Genomic DNA, 18859 nt, shown 5'->3' on the forward strand with positions numbered 1-18859 from the left:
TAGAAAAGGAAGAACATCCCAGAGGAATAGAAGCCCTACTAGAGGATATTATAAATAAAATTTCCCAAGTATCACACAAGATTTTGTCATACTCCCTTCAGAGGGATATTGAACTATAGGCCATCTCAGCTCAAATAGAACTTCTCCAAGACACATTGTCATGAATAATATTTCATGCAAGTGGAAATCAGAAGAAAGGAGGAGTCACAATCATATTGTCAAAAGTCAAGATGACAGAGAAAATTCAAGTAGCCAAGAGTAAGCACCAATTGACATACAGTGACAGACCCATTAGGGTGACAGCAGATTTTTCAAATGAGACTTTTCAAGCCAGAAGAGAATGGTCATCTACCTTTAATCTTCTTAGACAAAACAATTCTTAGCCCAGAATTTTATATCCTACTAAGCTAAGCATTAGATATAAAATCTTTTACTGACATGCAAACATTGAAGAGGTTTGTAACAAGAGCAGCTCTACAGAAAATACTTAGACCCATTCTCCACACTGACCATCACTATGGATCACCAGCAAACTACCCAGAAACTAAAGGACAAAACCTACCTTCCACAATGATGCAAAGAATAAAACTAAGCAATGGACTTACAAAAAATAAGATGAATAAAACTCCTCCACACTTATCAATTCTCTCAATAAATGTTAATGGCTTGAATTCTCCACTGAAAAGGCACAGTCTAGCTGATTGGTTAAAAAAGCACCAGCCATCCATATGCTGCCTATAGGAAATACAACTATCCTCAAAGGACAAATCAAAACTCAGATTGAAAGGATGGAAAGCAATATTTCATGCAAATGGAAATTAGAAAAAAGGAGGAGTCATAATCTTATTTTCAGATACTAATAGATTTAAAGCAACCAAAGTAAAAAAAGACAAAGATGAACACTTCATTTTGGTCAGGGGAACAATACAAAAAGAAGACATTCCAATTGTAAATATTTATGCACCCAAATTAAATGTTCCCAGATTTATGAAACAGAACTTAATTGGTCTGAAAAATTTGCTATCCTATAACACTATATTAGGAGACTTTAATAATTTTCTTACAGAGCTAGATAGATTCTCTAAACAGAAAGTAAACAAAGACACAAGGGACTTAAATGTGATCCTAGAACAACTGTGCTTAATATAGAACACATTATCTCAAAGTTAAGGAAGATATGTTCTTCTCACAGGCCTTGGAACGTTCTCCAAACAAAATCAATTATATCGTAGGGCACAAAACAAACCTCAACAAAATTAAAAGAATTGAAATTATACCTTGTATCTTCGAAGACCACGCAACTTCAACAAAAATTTTTGTCCCCACACAAAGATGTGGAAATTAAAACCTATGAAGAATGAGTTCGGTCAAGGATGAGATAAAGGAACTTTCTTGAATATAACAACAATGAAGATGCAAGCAACCAAACCTGTGAGACACTGCAAAAGTAGTCCAAAGAGGGAAATTTATCACATTAGATACCTATATCAGAAACACAGAAAGAGAGCACATCATCAAGCTAACAAATCATCCTAAAAGAAATGAAAAAGGAAGAGTAATCGAATCCCAAACCTAGTAGAAGAAAAGAAATAAATGAAATTGAATCAGAAATAAATCAAATTGAAAACAAAAGAATTATTCAGAAAATTAATGAAACAAAAAGTTTATTCTTCAAAAAGACAAATAAAATTGATAAACCATTGGTCAGATTAACTAGAAATAGAAAGTTAAATCTTTAATAACCTCAATCAGAAAAAAAGGGGGAAATAACAACTGATATCACAGAGATCCAAGAGATTATTTCTGACTATTACAAAAAGGGTTCATAACTAGAATCTACAGAGAACTCAAATTAATCAACAAAAAAGAGCAAACAATCCCATCTTGCACTGGCTAAGAGATATGAACATAACCTTCTCTGAAGAAAACAGATGAATGGCTAACAAACATGAAAAAATACTCATCATTCCTGATAATCAGAGAAATGCAAATTAAAACCACCCTGTAATATTGCCTAACCCCAGTGTGACTAGCCCACATAGCAAAGTCCCAAATCTGTAGATGCTGATGTGGATGTGAAGAGAGGGGAACACTTTTACACTGTTGGTGGGACTGCAAACTAATACAACCTCTTTGGAAAGAAGTATGGAGAATCCTCAAAGAACTCAAATTGGACTTCTCTCTGGACTCCACAGTCACACTAATAGGCATCTACCCAGAAGAGAAAATAAATCATTTTATCGTAAGGTAATTTGCACTAGATTGTTTATCACAGCACAATTTATAATTGTCAAAATGTGGAAACAACTTAAATGCCCATCAACTCAGGAATAGTTTAACAAGCTGTGGTATATGTATACCATGAAATACTATTCAGTCATTAAAAAAGATGTAGACTTTATATCTTTTGTATTAACCTGGATGGAGTTAATACATCTCTCTCAGTAAAGTATCACAAGAATAGAGGAGCAAGAATATTAGTATTATTAGCACTCAATTCTAATAGAAGTCAGTAGATAATCTTATACATGCTCATATAAGATAAAAACTGAAATCAATTCAAGGTAGGGGAATGGGAAGCAAGGAAACGGGGACAGGGGAAGAGATAAGGGGAAGGGTGTGCTCCCACTTAATGGGCACAATGTTAGGGGGTATGGCACATTTCTTGGGTGCAGAACACAATTATAAGAGGGACTCTACCTAAGAAAATGCAAATATTTTAACCTAAGTTTTGTACTCTCAAATTACAAAAAAAAAAAAAAAAAAGTTAAAGTAGTTTAAGCAAGTGCAAAGGAAAAAGAAAAAAAGATGGATTGAAAGACTCCTTGAAATAAAATTATTTGTTGACAATTGAATAACACTGTACCAAGCTTATGTCTATAAAAATACAAAGCAAAGTAGACATAATTTTAAAACCTGAGATTGGTATTATACATGATTTTAATATGAACTATTAAGTAAAATATATTTTACAAAATAAGGTCAAATTAAGGGGTTGATAAATTATTGATAAATATTTCTTTATAACAAAGGATATAAGTATCTAATGACATGTATAAGCTTATTAAAATATTATAAAGATCCTTAAGATTATACATTCATTATGTGTTTTTTTAACATGATTTTTCTCTTTTTCTTTTCTTTTTTTTTGAGAAAGAGTCGTACTCTGTCACCCTCGGTAGAGTACTGTGGCATCACAGCTCATAGCAACTTCAAACACTTGGGCTTAAGTGATTCTCTTGCCTCAGCCTCACAAGTAGCTGGGACTACAGACACCTGCCACAATGCCCAGATATTTTTGTTGTTGTTGTTGCAGTTGTCATTATTGTTTGGCTGGCCCATGCTGGGTTTGAACCTACCATCTTCGGTGCGTATGGCTGGTGCTGTAACCATTGTGCTATGAGCGCTCAGCCTTAACATTATTTTTCAATATTAAAATATATGAAATTCTTGACAAAAATGACAAAATTATCTTATGTTTTTCTCCTCTATATTATTCTGTTTAGTTATGTAACACTTACTTGCAGTTATTAAATTGTAATTCCCACCTTTTTAGTATGTTTTGTATTAGTTACATAGTTGAGTATTAGTTTTATATTAGTTATATAATTACATGCGTTCAAAATTTGTTTACCATAACATATGCATACTTGGCTTCTTCAATTTGATTAATCTATAGTCTGTTACAGTTTATCATCAACTAGAATTTTCATATATGTTGCATTTTTGATGTTGGAGGTTAGTAGCTAATGTTTGCTAAAAGATGAGTGGTGCCTGTGGCTCAAAAGGGTAGGGCACCAGTCCCATATGCTGGAGGTGGCTGGTTTAAACCCAGCCCCAGCCAAAAACTGCAAAAAAAAAAAAAAAAGGAAAAGAAAGATAAAATGCCCACATATAAATGTCTTATCCCACCTTCCTTTCTGTCAGAAATTTTAAGATCTTACTCTCTTGTGTTCTGACATTGAGTGCTATTATAGAAGCTAAATAAAATGTCTTTACAGGCTAGGGGTGGTGGCTCACTCCTGTAAACTTAGTACTCTTGAAGGCTGAAGCGGGTAGATTGCCTGAACTCAGGAGTTCAAGACCAGCTTGAGCAAGAGGGAGACCCTATCTCTATTAAAACAGAAAAACTAGCTAGGGCTATGGCAGGCACCTGTAGTTACAGCTACTTAGGATACTAGATCGCTTGAGTACAGGAGTTTGAGGTTACTGTGAGCTATGATGTTAGGGCACTCTACCCTCTATGGAGTGTGACAACTCTGTCTCAAAAGACAAACAAACAAAACAAAACAAAAACCCAAAATAATATATAGCACTTTTGTACATGACTTGCTTTATTATTATTATTATTTTTTTTTAATTTTCAAGTCTAAATCTTTAGTTTCAGAAATTTTCTTCATATTTTTAAGTGATCTTGGACCATTTTTTTTGTACTTCTTTATTTTTTCCCCTGGGTCACCTATTATGTCTTTTGCCTTTCATATGGAATGCATACTTTGTAACATTTTATAAATTTGTATTTTTATATGATATTAAGTAGCATATGGAAGGTAACTTTACAGGTGTTGTTTCTTATATTTTATTTTGCTTTGTTGGATGGTTTCTTATTTTTTTAAAACGTATTTCTTTAAAATGCTATTAGATCTGTGGTTTAGTCCATTTTAACTACTAGCCTTTTCAAATCTTTATTTCCACTCTGTATGATTTGAAAGGTGGAAGAAAAACAGAAAACTGAGTTATCATGGTGATCCATGCTTATTTTGTCAGTGCTTTATTTCTTTTCTCTTTATCTTCCATCTTGTGCTTCCAATGATCTAAACAATAGATCATTTTACAGCATTTTAGGTAAAGGATGTTTGTTTTCTTATCCTTCTGCCATAAATCTTTGTGATATCTTAATATTATCAAGTAATCTTTAGCAAATTCTGACTTTAGTAGCATTTCTATTCTCTGTGAAGCTCAATTTCTAAGAGATTAAATTCTCTAGAGCTCCCTGATACTGCCTCATTCTTAGAATTGAATGCTTAACTCTTCTATCCTGTGAACAGCCTAGTAACTAAAAATATTTTCATTTGAGGGATTATTTTGTATTATTTTCAACCAAATAGCCACATGTAAGAGAATAAAAATATTCTCCCTATTAAAAAAACAACAACAAAAAAACCCACTATCCCATCACCAGAACAAAATGAATACTTGCAAAATTACACTAAGCCTGAATTATATATATCTTATATTTATATATCTTTATATATATTTATATATCTTATATATAAGCCTTAGATATATAAATCTTATATATCTAAGATATATATATATCTTAAAATATTTGTCATCATTTTACACATCCTCTATATAAAACCTAAACTTTATCTTTATTGTTGTCTTTTAATCTATTCTTGAAATAAGAGTTTTCCTTGTATTAAAAAATGTTAGTAGTAAATATTGTTAATGGAAATAAGTGAAATAAGGATTTAAAAGTGAAGTAGTAAAAGATGGCAGAATTAAAATAGATGTTTTTACAGAATGGCCTGAAAATGAAAACAAACCCCTCTGCTGTCTTTGATAACCTGGAACCCAGGTTTATATAAAGGGACACCCTCAAAGATATGTGATGTCTTATCACACCCCAGTGGGCTATAGCAGGTAGTCATAGCAGTAGTGTCAACCTATACCAGTGTAACAAGAAGACTAGGTAAACAACATGTGTCCATATGAAACTACCATATTTATGGCAGTACTTAGCCAAGACAATGCAAATACTTTAGTTTTCCACATCTCTAACACCCAAATTATCCTTTCTCCAACTTAAAAGCAAAAGGAATTAGAAAAATATGGCTCTTAGGACCCCAAAATTATTTGAATCAATTTTCTATTCTATATATTGATTTATATTTTAAAATTTACTTTTGATTTGCTTGGACAAAATCTATACAGAAATACCAACTTGAGATTCTTTTAAAGAAAACTTTGTATTCTATATTTATACAACAGTATTGATTATATTTTGTAATAATAGTTTTAATTCCATCCTTTGATTCAGAAGAAAAGACTTACTGTACTATTTGAACCTGGTAAATTGTTTCAGTGAAAATTTAAAAGAAGAATTGAATGGGAAATGTGTTGCTTAGTCTTATGCTCTGTAATTATCTTTGTCCCAAATACATAATAGTATAGTAACAGTAAAAAAGTTCAGCAAAAATAAAATAAGTTTTGTCTTACCAATAGCCAACTTAATAGACCTATAAAGTAATACTATTTGACAGTGGTAAAATCCTAGCAAAATGTGGGAACTAGGTATATGCAGATAGATTTCTGTAAAGGGCCAAATTGTGTCCTCTTAGAAGTAATATCTTGAAATCTCAACCCTAGTACCTCAGAAAGTAATCTTATTTGGAGGTAGGACCTTTAAAAAAGTAATTCAGGTTAAATGAAGTTGTATACGTAGGCCCTAATTCGTGTGTGTTTGGAGAGAAGGCATTCAAAGATGTGATTAAGTTGAAATGAGGCCCATAAGTGGAATCCTAATCTAATATGACTGGTGTCCTCCCAGAAACAGAAAGCAACGCCAGGTATTCCTACATAGGGAGGAAAGGACTGAGAATGTTGCATAAGAACAAACAGAGAAGATGCTTGCAAGCCCACTTGCTTGCCAAGAAAAAAGCCCTCCAGAGAAAGTACATCTGTTAAAACCTTGAACTTGGACTCTGGCCATCAAAACCAGAAGTAATCAGTTTCTGTTCTTCAAGTCACCCATTTTTTGGAATTTTGGCATGGTGGCCTTAGAAAACTAATATAATCCTCATCTTGCCAAAGGTTTCTCTTTCATGATACTCCTTTAAGGTACAGCTAACTTTTACGACTCTCTACATGTCCAATGCAGAGTGGGCATCATCATGATAAATTCATTTAGTAGCTTAACTACTTCTGGGTTTTTTAAGAACACAGCCCTTAATTCTGTGTATTGTAGGATCTAATGCTTTGATTTTTGTACTATGCTACAAATTCAAGCGCATCCTGTTGAGACTCTCTCACTAGCAGAGAAGAAATTTAGCAAAAGAAAAATGTTTTACTGAATTAAATTCATGGTGGCGCGCACTCTGAGAATAAACTTCCAAACATTATTGTAGTGTTTCACTGTTGTACTAGGCTACAAAGTTTCCCAGCATGAGCCTTTGACTGAATCATTATTCCAATGTCTACATTGATCAAAAATATCAATTCAGTATTACATTCTTTTAGCTCAATTAAGTTAAACATAGGTGTATCAAATAGAAAAGTGGCTAAATCCAATCTTGTAGAATTTGTTTTTGGTTACCTACCAGGCAGTTTGAGACTGTTGGTGTCTTCCAAAAATCTAATATTGTACACAGATAAACAATTGATTATTGCTTCCATATGTAAAATCCCTAGTCAAGACAGAAACTCTAGTAATCTTTCCATCTTTGCAATTAAGATTCCAAATTTTAAATTTCTTGTGGCATTCTTTAGCCTGAATTTCAAACATATTTGCATGCATACAGCTAAACATAATCAAAAGGCGCCATCCTCTTGACTGTCATCTTCTCTTTATGGCAGTTTTGCCCATTAGAGAGCTGGTATGTGCTTTGGTATGTGAGTGAAGATTGCAAAGTACTATAGTTTGACTGTTTTTAGAAATATAGACTAGGAGTCACCAGTCTAGCAAGTAAAAGGAACTAAAGAACTCAGTAATGCTGAATGGGTTTACTTGTCAGATACTTGCTATGAGATGTTCATAAATTATCTTGAGAAGAGAAACAACTTCAACCCCTATTTAGCTGTAAACGTTACATAATGATCTAACTAGTTATCAGACAGTCATGTCCACCAGTTCTCCCCTGGGGTGGCTTGGAGGCCCTCACAACCCTGGGCTGAAGATGAAACAACAGATGGAGAATGTGCAATTTAGGAATGTGGCAAACACCTAAGTTAACAATAGTGTAGTTAGAATTAAGAGGGTTCAGCAATGTACAGCTAAACATAGTAACTTTTGTAAGGGTATAAGAACACTGTAAAATACTGTAGAAGTTAGGGAAGCCCTGAGAACGACCTCTCTGTCTTCCTGAGATCCTGACTCTTGGTAATACAGGACAACTTTAACGTATATGAGCATTTGACTCTGGATTCCTGGTGCCCCAGTGTCACATTTATCCCTTCCAAGAATTTTCAAAAGTAGGTATTTGTATCCCTAGAAAACTGAGGCTTAGATTAGGCTGAAATATACCTCCTAGGTGCCTCTAGGAACAGGTATTCCCTGGTTCTTGGCTCGCAGTGCCAAGAATGAGCACTGGTGCCTAACCAATGATGGAGCATCACAAATGCAAAGTAATCATGATCACACACATTGATTACAGAACAAAAGCACATACAAGAAGAATAGGACAACACATCTGGAAGAAGGAGAGGGGTCCCCTCTCCATACGTGGAGGAGAGTCCCCGGATCTGATACACCGTCTTTTATAGGCTAACTAAGCTGTCTAGTGACTGGCTGCAGCCTCCTCCCCTCCCTCCTTTGGGGTAATTGACAGTTTGGGATTACATAACAGACTTCTCAATAGGCACGCTTCTTCCCTCAAACTTCCTAAAGAACCTATGGGGGGTCTAAATTTGCGATTTTAGTTATATGATAATTGGCCCAAAGGGCCCAGGTTAGTGTAAGGTTACTAGGGGCTCCTCAGGGCCTCAGAAACTTGCTTCCTGCAATCTGTCCTTAACCACTCCCCTTAGTCACTCCTCTTTGTCTTCAGTCCTATCACTGTTCACGCCCTTCTCTCCTGTCAAGGAGAGAAGCTGGGAGCCAAAAAGCTGAGGAGAAAGACAGAAGCTGAGGCTGACACAGCTCGTCTCCCCTCTGAGGCACGGAAGACCGGAAGCCCGGGAAGACAAAGGGGGCAGTGATCGGTTGTGGCCGGGGTGCTGCTGGGGCAGAGCTGCTGGGGCATTGAGGGCCTTGTTCAGCGTGAGCCTGGCCATGCTCCCCATCTCCAGTTGGGACGCAGGAGGTAGTGCCTCAGCCAGGCCAGCACCACCCAACATTCCCGAAATAGGTATCTACGGCTTTCTCAAGAGCAATTTCTCTATAGCCACTTAGACCAGCTGAGTCATGCCTGTCTCTTGTAAATACTTGGTACCCCACTGTGCTCGCATTGTTCCTGTGACAATTGAGGCCACTGTGAGTACTGAGAGCTAGATAGGAGTTTCAAGAGTGAGTGGCCATACCAAAGAAGAAATTCTTATATAATGAAGCATTTGGCCTGAAAAACAGTGTCAGATGGACCATGAGTCAGCACAGCCTTTTTCCCTTACCACACAATCTGAAGCCACTTAATTGGGTTCTTCTGTTAAAATGGTTTGTGTCCTGATGGACTTTATTACACAATTTCCAAGTCAAAACTGTTACATTTTGAGTTATATAATGCTTTGTCTTCCAAAGAAGTTAACTGGGTTTTAAAAATTTGACTTTATTACTTGTGCGAATGCATATGTTATGATTTGGGGTTTATAAAGCTATTTATTTAGGTTAGACCCTCTCTCTCTGCCAGGCACCAATGTAGGGATTTCATCCTCTGTTAGGGTAGAGAGGCAGAAGAGGTTGGTTAAGTTGTTTATTTGAGAAACAAATTCCGTGTGAGGATCATCATTAATATGTAAATTCACTGTTATTGCTTTAGTGGCACATTCCTTTCTTATTCCTCTCATTCACAACTCAAAAAAGAATCATTCAAGACTCATTTGCTTGTCATTCCTTTCTGACTAGACAAAAAGCAAAGAAATAAAGGAAGGCATTTGCTAGTGCTAAGAAAGCCTCCTTTAGGAAAGCTGAAAAGGGCTGTAATTAGTTCTAAAATACCATCTTAAATTCACTTGCATATATTTTTCATACACAAAAAAATTGAACATTGGAGACCAAAGGGCCTGGAATGTAAAATGATACAGCTAAACTCCATTTAGAAATAGTTGTAATGCAATTCCCAGTTGCTGGATTGATTTGATCTTCTCATCTTGGGAAGAAATTGAACCCGGCAATATCACCAATATTTTCTACCCCCTCTCTTATTATTGTTATAAACCGACAGAGATTGATTTTGAGTAATTATCCTGAAAAATAAATTAGATTAAAAAATAATCTTCCAGATTAGAAAGTATGAGGATATCACATTTGATTAGCACAATGGATTTCTTATATACTAACTCCTTTATTTGTTTTGAAAAAACTATATATGTTAGAGGCAAAATTTTTAGTAAAATAAAATCTGAATTTTGGGTTAAATTAGTCTGGAAGGTAGAAGTGTATAATTAACGTATCCAGGATATTAAAATCAGACGACATGGATGAAAGGGGGTTCTGTGGTATACACAGAGAAGAGACCAGGAGAGGGTCAGGCCAAGAAGGGGGAGGAGGGAGGAGGGAGGAGGAGGGGTGGTTTGTGTAGGGCCACATTAGGCCCCCAACAATGAAGTGGGTTCTTGGCTGAGACTTTAATTACCTTTGCGAGCTCAGATTACCTCTAAAAATGGGCCTGATTTTTCTGCATCTATGAAATAAAGGAATTCAATGAGAAGAAACCCCCCAAGGCCCTTTCTCCTTCTAACATTCTATTTTTATGTATTACATGATTCTATCTCACTTAAATTAACAGTCCATTTTCCATGTAGAAAACTAAAGTAGCATTGGAATATGATTAAGGGAGCGTATTAAAAAAAAAAAGACTAGCTCATAGGGGGAATAATAATAATTCTTTTATGCTTCATTGCTTAGAGGAATATAGTTTCAAGAGTAGCGCTTCTTAAACCTTAATTTGTATTCAAATCATCAAGAGATCTTTTTTTTTTTTTTTTTTTTTGAGACAAAGCCTCAAGCTATCGCCCTGGGTAGAGTGCTGTAGCATCAGCAACCTCCAACTCCTGGGCTCAAGTGAGTCTCCTGTCTCAGCCTCCCAAGTAGCTGGGACCACAGGCGCCCACCACAATGCCTGACTATTTTTTTTTTTTTTTTTTTTTTGGTTGTAGCCGTCATTGTTGTTTGGAGGGCCCGGGCTGGGTTTGAACCCGCCACCTTAGGTGTATGTGGCTGGCGCCTTAGCCACTTGAGCCATAGGAGCCGTGCTGAGATCTTGTTAAAATACAGATTTTTATGGGCTAGGTTTGCAAGGGAGGCCTGAGAATATGTGTGGCTAGCAGACTCCTGAGAGATATCCTTGGTCTTGGTTCCAAAGCACATTTTGAGAGCAAGTCTCTAGTTGTAAAACTGAAGTATATTCTATAAGAATCTGAAGAATTGCTCATGCTTATAATCCTACCACTCTGAGAGGCTTAAGTGGGTGGATCTTCTCAGCTCAAGAGTTTGAGACCAGCCTGGGCAAGAGTGAGACTTGGTCTCTACTAAAATAGAAAAACTAGATAGGCTTGTGCAGATGCCTATAGTCCCAGCTATGTGGGAGCCTGACAGGAGAATTGCTTGAGCTCAAGAATTTGAAGTTGCTGTGAGTTATAATGAGGCCATGGCACTCTACCCAGGGTGACAGAGTGATTTTGCTATAAGTGTTCCTTAATCTAGAGGCTAGATCAGTTTTAAAAAAAAATCTGGAGAATAATTAAAAATTCAGATTCCTGGCTTAGTGCCAGAGATTCCGAGATGAGGGTGAAAGAATGGGGCAACAAATTCTGAATTCTTAGGAAGAATCCTGTGTGATATGGGAACCAAACATAATCTGTTTTAGAATTACTGTCATGGTGTTGCAGGAAGACGAGGCCCAACAGAGAGAAAGAGTACCCAGGCACCATAGTTATAAGAGGAAGGGCTTTATTCATTGGCCGGGAGCTTACGGCATAGAAGATTTCCAAATGGCCACGCTCCCTGACTGGCTTGGTCATTCCCTTTTTATTGACAGTCAAAAAATTCCACCCCACAGGTACCCTTCCCATTGTCCAGTTTGAATCAAGTGGGAAATGCTACTCCAGCCCCTACAGAACTACAGGATTTCACAAAACTTGGAAATTTCCAAGTTCCAGGAAGTTAAGCCTATAAATTCCCAAGAGCTGAGTCACCATGGAGAGGGCCCTGCAGGTGCATCCTCCTGGTCTCCCTGAGAAGACCTGTTCTCCCGGACCTTGCCCCTCTCCAGTATCCTCTCTCATTGGAGTAATGGAAAAAATCTATTTACCTATCCTTCTCTAGTTTGTTCAGGTTATCTTTTCAAACCCAACCAATGACTATTACTGAATTCATTTCTAAACTGACTTTGGGAAACCTGTTTTATGGTTGGCTTGTGTTAGTCTTTTTGCTTCATGAATCATCTCTCATCCAGTTAGAATGGCAAGTGATGGTATGTAGAGCTCTTCCTTGCCTTTGTTTTTGAAATCTTTACTGAGTACTCAATACCATTAAGGAAGTGTGCTCAAGTGGAGAGAAAATTACACCAGAATTAAGAGCCCAATCCCTGAGTTCAGCCTTGCTAACTATTCATTCTTTCATTCCGTGCTTGTCTCAACCTGAAACTGTGGAAGATCTTGGACATTACTAGTGAAATTAGACAGGCTCAATGGCCTGGCAGCCTAGTGGGAGTTGCCAACAACTATAATAATTAGATTTTGAGGGATAGAGGTATGTTAAAATTCACAAAATACCTTATAAAGTAGTCACTGCAGTTCTCTGACTCTAAGTAAAATAAGTACCTAGTTGATCTGTTCATTTCATCCATGTGTGTTATATAAAATAAATAATACAAATAAACTGCAAGTGGCATACCTATTAATATGTACAAATGGTTCTGTTAAAAAATATTGAAGACAGTTAAAGTGTCATTTTCATTATGAAGGCAAGGAGAAAAAGGACATCAAAAATTTCATGTCAATAATTTAGAGATAAAAGTTGGCAAATTGCATTACAAACTTTAAAGAACTTCTCCCTTGTATAATCTGTTGCATTCAGTACTTTCTGCGCATCTAGGCCAAAGGCCCTTTCTTGACATGTTCATCTCGAATACTTCATTCAGGAAATGTCTATTTATTGGTCCCCAAAACATTCCAGAAACTGACCTAGCCTCTGGGGATTCAGTAGGGAACAATAATAGCAAAATTACCCTCTAGCATATTCTAAACTGAGGCAATAAAGTAAAAGCAGAACTAAAAGAATCTGTCGTAGCTGCCCTGTGTAGGCCTCGACCAAGCTGCACGTGTTTCTGTTGTCCACGTGTTTCTTCCTTAACATACGCGAGGCCTCGATTGTAACCTAGTAACTTCCCTGGACTTCCATCAGTCACCTTTAAGGGCAGGTGGTCCGACTGGTCTCAAGAACGCAGGCAAATTTGACCTTCTCCCTTGAGCCCGGAACCGTGAGGATGATGTCATATCTCTCTCTGTTTTATGACCCTCACGTGCACTTCCGCCCTGAAAAGTGGATAAAAGAGAGGAAAGAGATTGAGTTGGGGGGCTCGGTTTTGGAGACACACTGGTGTTCCGAGTACCCCCAGCCGAATAAACTCGCTTCCTATAATCAACTGGTGCCTGGAGTCTTCTCTGTCTGCCTGGGTTTCCTGCAACAAATCTTCTAAGGAAGAGGCTTAAATAAATTTTAAAAATTTAAAAATATATTTAAAATTTATAAATCTATTCTGAGCATGCTGACAGGTGACAGTAAAATGTTCTGCAGAGGAAAATAAAACAAGAAAAGAAGATGGGACTTATTGGGAGGAGGATGGTCATAAATTCTCTGGGAGACAAGGTCTCACCAAAACTGACATTTTATCAAGGACCTAAAGAAGGTGGAGAGCAGATTCATGTGCTCTTGTGAGTTCTCCACACAGACTGAACAAACAGTGTCGTGCCTGTGGCAAATTTAGACAGCAGCATAAAGGTCAGTGTGGCTAGATCACAGGGAGAAAAACGGAGGAAACATAGTCTTTAGAAAGTTGGTGTGCAATATTAAGGATTTTCGGTATTAATATGAGTGAAATGGGGAGCATGGAGAGCTTTGAGTATTATGTGTTATGATTTTTATTTCAAAAGGACCACTGTGGCTCTTGTGATGAGAATGTATAGTAGGGGAGAAAGATTAGAGCCGGGGAGAAGAACTAGAGCAGGTGCGGGCAAGCCACAGTCCAAGAATCAAATCTGCCAAACTGCTTATTCTGGTAAATGAAGCTTTATTGGAACAGGAGCATTTTCATTCAATTGAGTAATGTTGATGACTATTTTCACATTGTGGCAGATTAAGTAGTTGCAACTGTAGCCGCCCAACCAGGTTGTATTTGCTGGCTGACAGAGTAGAGCCAATACACTGAGGCACTCAGGGTTGCAATGTAGAAAGGCTTTCATTTTGCAGCATGCTAAGCGGGGACATGGGAGGAATTTCTCAAATCTTTGTCCCTGAGTCTTTGAGAGACGGGTTTTGAGAATGGGCAGGCAAAGAATTAGACAATTGGGTTTACTAATTTTGGTTAGCTTAAGGCAAAATTATAGGGGTGTAGGAATCATCTTCCTTTGCTGAGTCCATTCCTGGCTTGGGGGTCATAAGTTTAGCTGAGTCTGGGCGCAGTCAGCCAGTCTATTAGAATGCAAGGTCTGGAAGATATCCCAGAAACTACCTTTAGGTTTAAAAAAAAGTTCTGATATCTATCAAGAAAGTTAAGCATCTTTATGACCATCAGGTATGTGACTCCAGAGCACAATTACAGAGAAGCAAAGAGGGAGATAGTGACTAATTATTATCAAGCAAACAAGGGGACAGTGGCTGTTGTTATTATTTTTAGCCAGCCTGTGCCTCCACAGAGTTTTAGGCCCTTAACTGCAATTCTTGCCTTGTACCCCTTTATTGATTTGTGAAGGGTGGCTTCATAATAAGGACCTTCTGGCCTGCGGTACCTAAACAAAAACAAAAACAAAATAAAGCAAAACAACCCAAGCCCCTTACCAAGTTTTTATTTACAGAAGATATTTGCATATCTCTGAATTAAAAGATATTGCAATAATCCAACTGAGAGGTAATGGTGGCTTGTATCCGGGTAGAAGTAGTGGAGGTGTTAGAAGATTTTCAGATACTTTGAAAGCAGAGCAAAAAGAATGTGCTGACAGAAGAAAGGTGTAAAAGAGAAGCAAGTGAGCATAAATAACTCTTTTCTCCTTGCCCCCCCCCCCCCCCAGCAATAGGAAAGACAGAGTTTCCATTTGCTCATTGGAAAAAGGTTGTGGGGAGGGCATGCTTGGAAGTTTGGAGAAGTATATCATAGGTTTACTCTTAAGATGCCTGACATGTCTCAGCAGATAGTTCTAGTAGTTAATTGTACACCTACGTGTAGAGTTCGCAGAGGATTCTGGGCTGGTGATATAAATTTGGGAGTTTGGGGCACATTGGTAGTATTTAAAACCATAGATGAGATCACAGAAGAATGTTTAAAGGAAGGAAGAGGTTCAAATCATAGAACTGAAGGTTCAGGCTTTCCAGTTTTTGGAGGTCATGTCAATATGGTAAACCCAGCAAAAAGAAATGAGAAGAAGCAGCTCATAAAATAGAAAGAGAAAAAAGAACACTGGCCTCAAAAACAAATTCATTATCAGTCAAATTAATTGCTGATATTCTTTCAGGTAAGATTAGGATGCAGCATCTGTCACTGGCTGTGAACAATGTGAAGATCACTGATAACCTTGAGAGACATTTTGGTGGCTTATAGGATGAAATCCCGATTGGAGTGAATTCAAGAGAGACTGTGAGGAAAGGAACCAAAGGCAGCTGAGAACACTGCCTGGAAATTTTTCTCTAAAGAAGAGAAGAAAAGGTAGCAGGAGGATGCAGTATTGAGATTCTTTTTTCCTTTTTCTTTTTAGAAGAGAGAAATAGCAAGATGCTTGTATGCTATTAGATAATTCAGTCAAAAGGAAAATAATAATAATATTTGAGAGAAAGAGAGAAATTTTAAGAGCAATGTGTTGGAGCAGGTGCACAAGTGGAAGGGCTGTCCTTCAAGGGGAGCACAGCTTGTTCAATCAAAGTGACAGAAGGGAAGACAGGCGAGAGAGGCGAGACACACACAAGCGAGTAGCAGATAGGAGAGGAGCAGCTGCGGACAGTCTCGTCTCGCTTGCTTTAACATTTTTTTTCTTTTTTTCTTTTGGCATAAAAAGCAAAGTCAACAAGTTGAGGGGAAAGAGGGTCTCAGAGGTCTGAGAAGAGAGGAAATGAGTAGCGTAAGAAAACATGAAGTAACTGAATAGACTACCTAATACTTTGGGCTAAAGTTCACAATAATACACAAATTATAACAATAATGGACAATAGAAATATTCTAAAAAGGATTTCTAACAGGATTTCTCACTAATCCTCCAGCAAGTGGATAATGGTGAGATTAATGATGGTTCAGAACTGCCAGTAGTAGATGGAATAAAATGCAGTTATTAAAGTAATTTCTAATATGTGTAATAACATAGGAACATATTCTCAAAAATTGTGGGAAAAGGAACTATAACTTTTTATGCTCTGTACCTTATTACATAAGTGACATAGACATTAAGACTCTGAAGTCACATTACTGGGAAATGACAGCTTTGGTTACAACCCGAATCTCTTCGATTTCAAACTGGTAACACCAGTTGAATTTTTATTTTAAGTATCTGCGTCACACAGTTAGTTGAAATTTAGCTTTTATGCTTGAAATTTCCAAAAAATGTTTAATAAAAACATTGATAAGTATCCTATGTCTCCTATTTGAACAGCTGCAATATATAGCTTCTCCTATTTGTTAATCTCTATCTCATTTTCAGTTCAATCACCCCAAACCCCCAAGTCAGTCACTGAACACCTTACCCACACACATTAGCTGGCTTTTTGTCATTTTAAAATACATGAAGTGTTCCAAAGAAGTCTTCCTAAACACTAAAATCATTAACATGTTAACTCATTCTTTGGAAACAGTAAATAAAATTATAGAATGATAAGGCCTTGTTTTGTGCAATGAAAGTAGTCTTGAATAGCTAAATAAAATAAATTTTAAATGTAGATGAATTAAGAATGAAAACCTGAGAAGTAGTATGCATCATTCCTCGGGGATCACTTCTTTACCACAAATGGTTTCAGTTTCAGCTTTTAGCCTCCAAAGACTTTTTAGGTTTTCTCCACACATGTGACTTCCCTCTGGTCTCTCAAGTCCAGTATTTGGACAATGATGTTACCTGTCCTATGACCATAAGTAATATTTACCTACATGCTAATGACTCCCAAATTCATGTCTTTTGTCTGTGTCTCTTCTGAACTACAGTCACACATTTTTAAATGTCTTGTGGATCTCTCTTTTAAGGGTAATTCCATAATCATGTTCAAAACAGATCATCTGTGCTTTTTGCCATATGTGGAAGAATAAAGACCATTCTCAGAAATCAGACTGCAGGATTCTAGAAAATGTAGACATCATTCTGTAGAGATACAGAGTATGTGTTCATTACACTGTTCCTTTTTCCTTTCCCTCTCTCTACTCCAAGACCCAGTCATCTCCAGCCTGTATTTCTATACATCTTCATAATTTTTTTTTCAAGTTCCTCTAATTTCACCACAAGAAAATTATCTTTTTGAAAGATCATTCAGGTAGCATCATGTACCTATTAAAATCTCTTAATCTTTCATGCTGGAACAAATCTGAAACTCCTTATCCTGCTTGACAAAATACTGCGTGATTTAACCGCTGTTTGGATTTCCCCCCATTACCCGACTCCTTGTTTTTCTTCAGTCAATTGTGCTTTGTCTTCTTTGAAGGGATGAAGGTTTTCTGCCTTAATTTTGTCGTGTCCTCTCTCTCCTCCTCCTGGAGCACTCCCACAGCTCTTCTTACTCTTCAGGTCTCTGATGAAATCCACACCTGAGAGATGTGTTTCTTGATCATGGTATTTGGGGTAGGTTTCCCGCCTTTGAATATTTTTTCTTCTACCTAATATAATATAGGATATAATCTTTAAATATTCTGTTTATCCCTGTTTTGTTGTTTATTTTGTATCTCGTCAATTTGTTGAAGTTTGTCACCAAAATTCCAGTGCATATCAGGTATCATGTTCTTAATGAATATTTTTTGAATAACTGGATAAATGAATAAATGAATGAATGAAATGATAAATATACTATTTTTACTTTTTGCAGAAGAATAGTTCACTTCTTGGTTCATAAGTCCATTAGTTTCCATATACAGACTGATGTTTATCTTATAGGTGATAATTGCTTTCTTAACACTTCTTTACTTCCAGCTTTTAGCATGAAAGAATTATGTTTCGAGCGATTTCTACAGCCATTTGGTATAGCAAACTTCTAAATCTTTTATACCTTTTTTCTTCTGGAATAATTCCAATGGATATTTATAGGGATGTCATGTAGCTGGTTACCCCCAGCTGTTTCTCATTTTCACTCAAGTTCTTACCTGTGGGTGGATGCTCTCTCTGTTTTAACCAACTCTGAACAAGTTTAACGTTACATAAATCAAAATGTACATTTACAAAGCAGAAAGATTTCTTTCCCATCCTCTTCACAGGCTGTCTACATAAATTTGTAGAAGGTAGTAAAGATAAGTAAAAACTGAACTTGAGTCAGAGGGAATAAGTTTAATCCAAAAAAGCTCATCTCAAGTGGCTGGAATTACAGCATGAGAGCATTTATTAAGCTGCTGCATAACCAGCTGAAATAGATCATATTTTTATATCACCAACCATGCCTTTGTCAAATAAACTTGATCATACCCACTCAATTTTAATTTTATGGAATGCCATTTCTAAACTTTCAGTGATCTTTAATACAAATTGGAGAATCTTACAAAAAGACATGATTAGAAATCATGTCATGTCATACCTCAAACTTCTGTAATAAGTT

This window comes from Otolemur garnettii, unplaced genomic scaffold (assembly GCF_000181295.1).
Source record: "Otolemur garnettii isolate 467f Iridium unplaced genomic scaffold, OtoGar3 scaffold00005, whole genome shotgun sequence".
Lineage (NCBI taxonomy): Eukaryota > Metazoa > Chordata > Mammalia > Primates > Galagidae > Otolemur > Otolemur garnettii.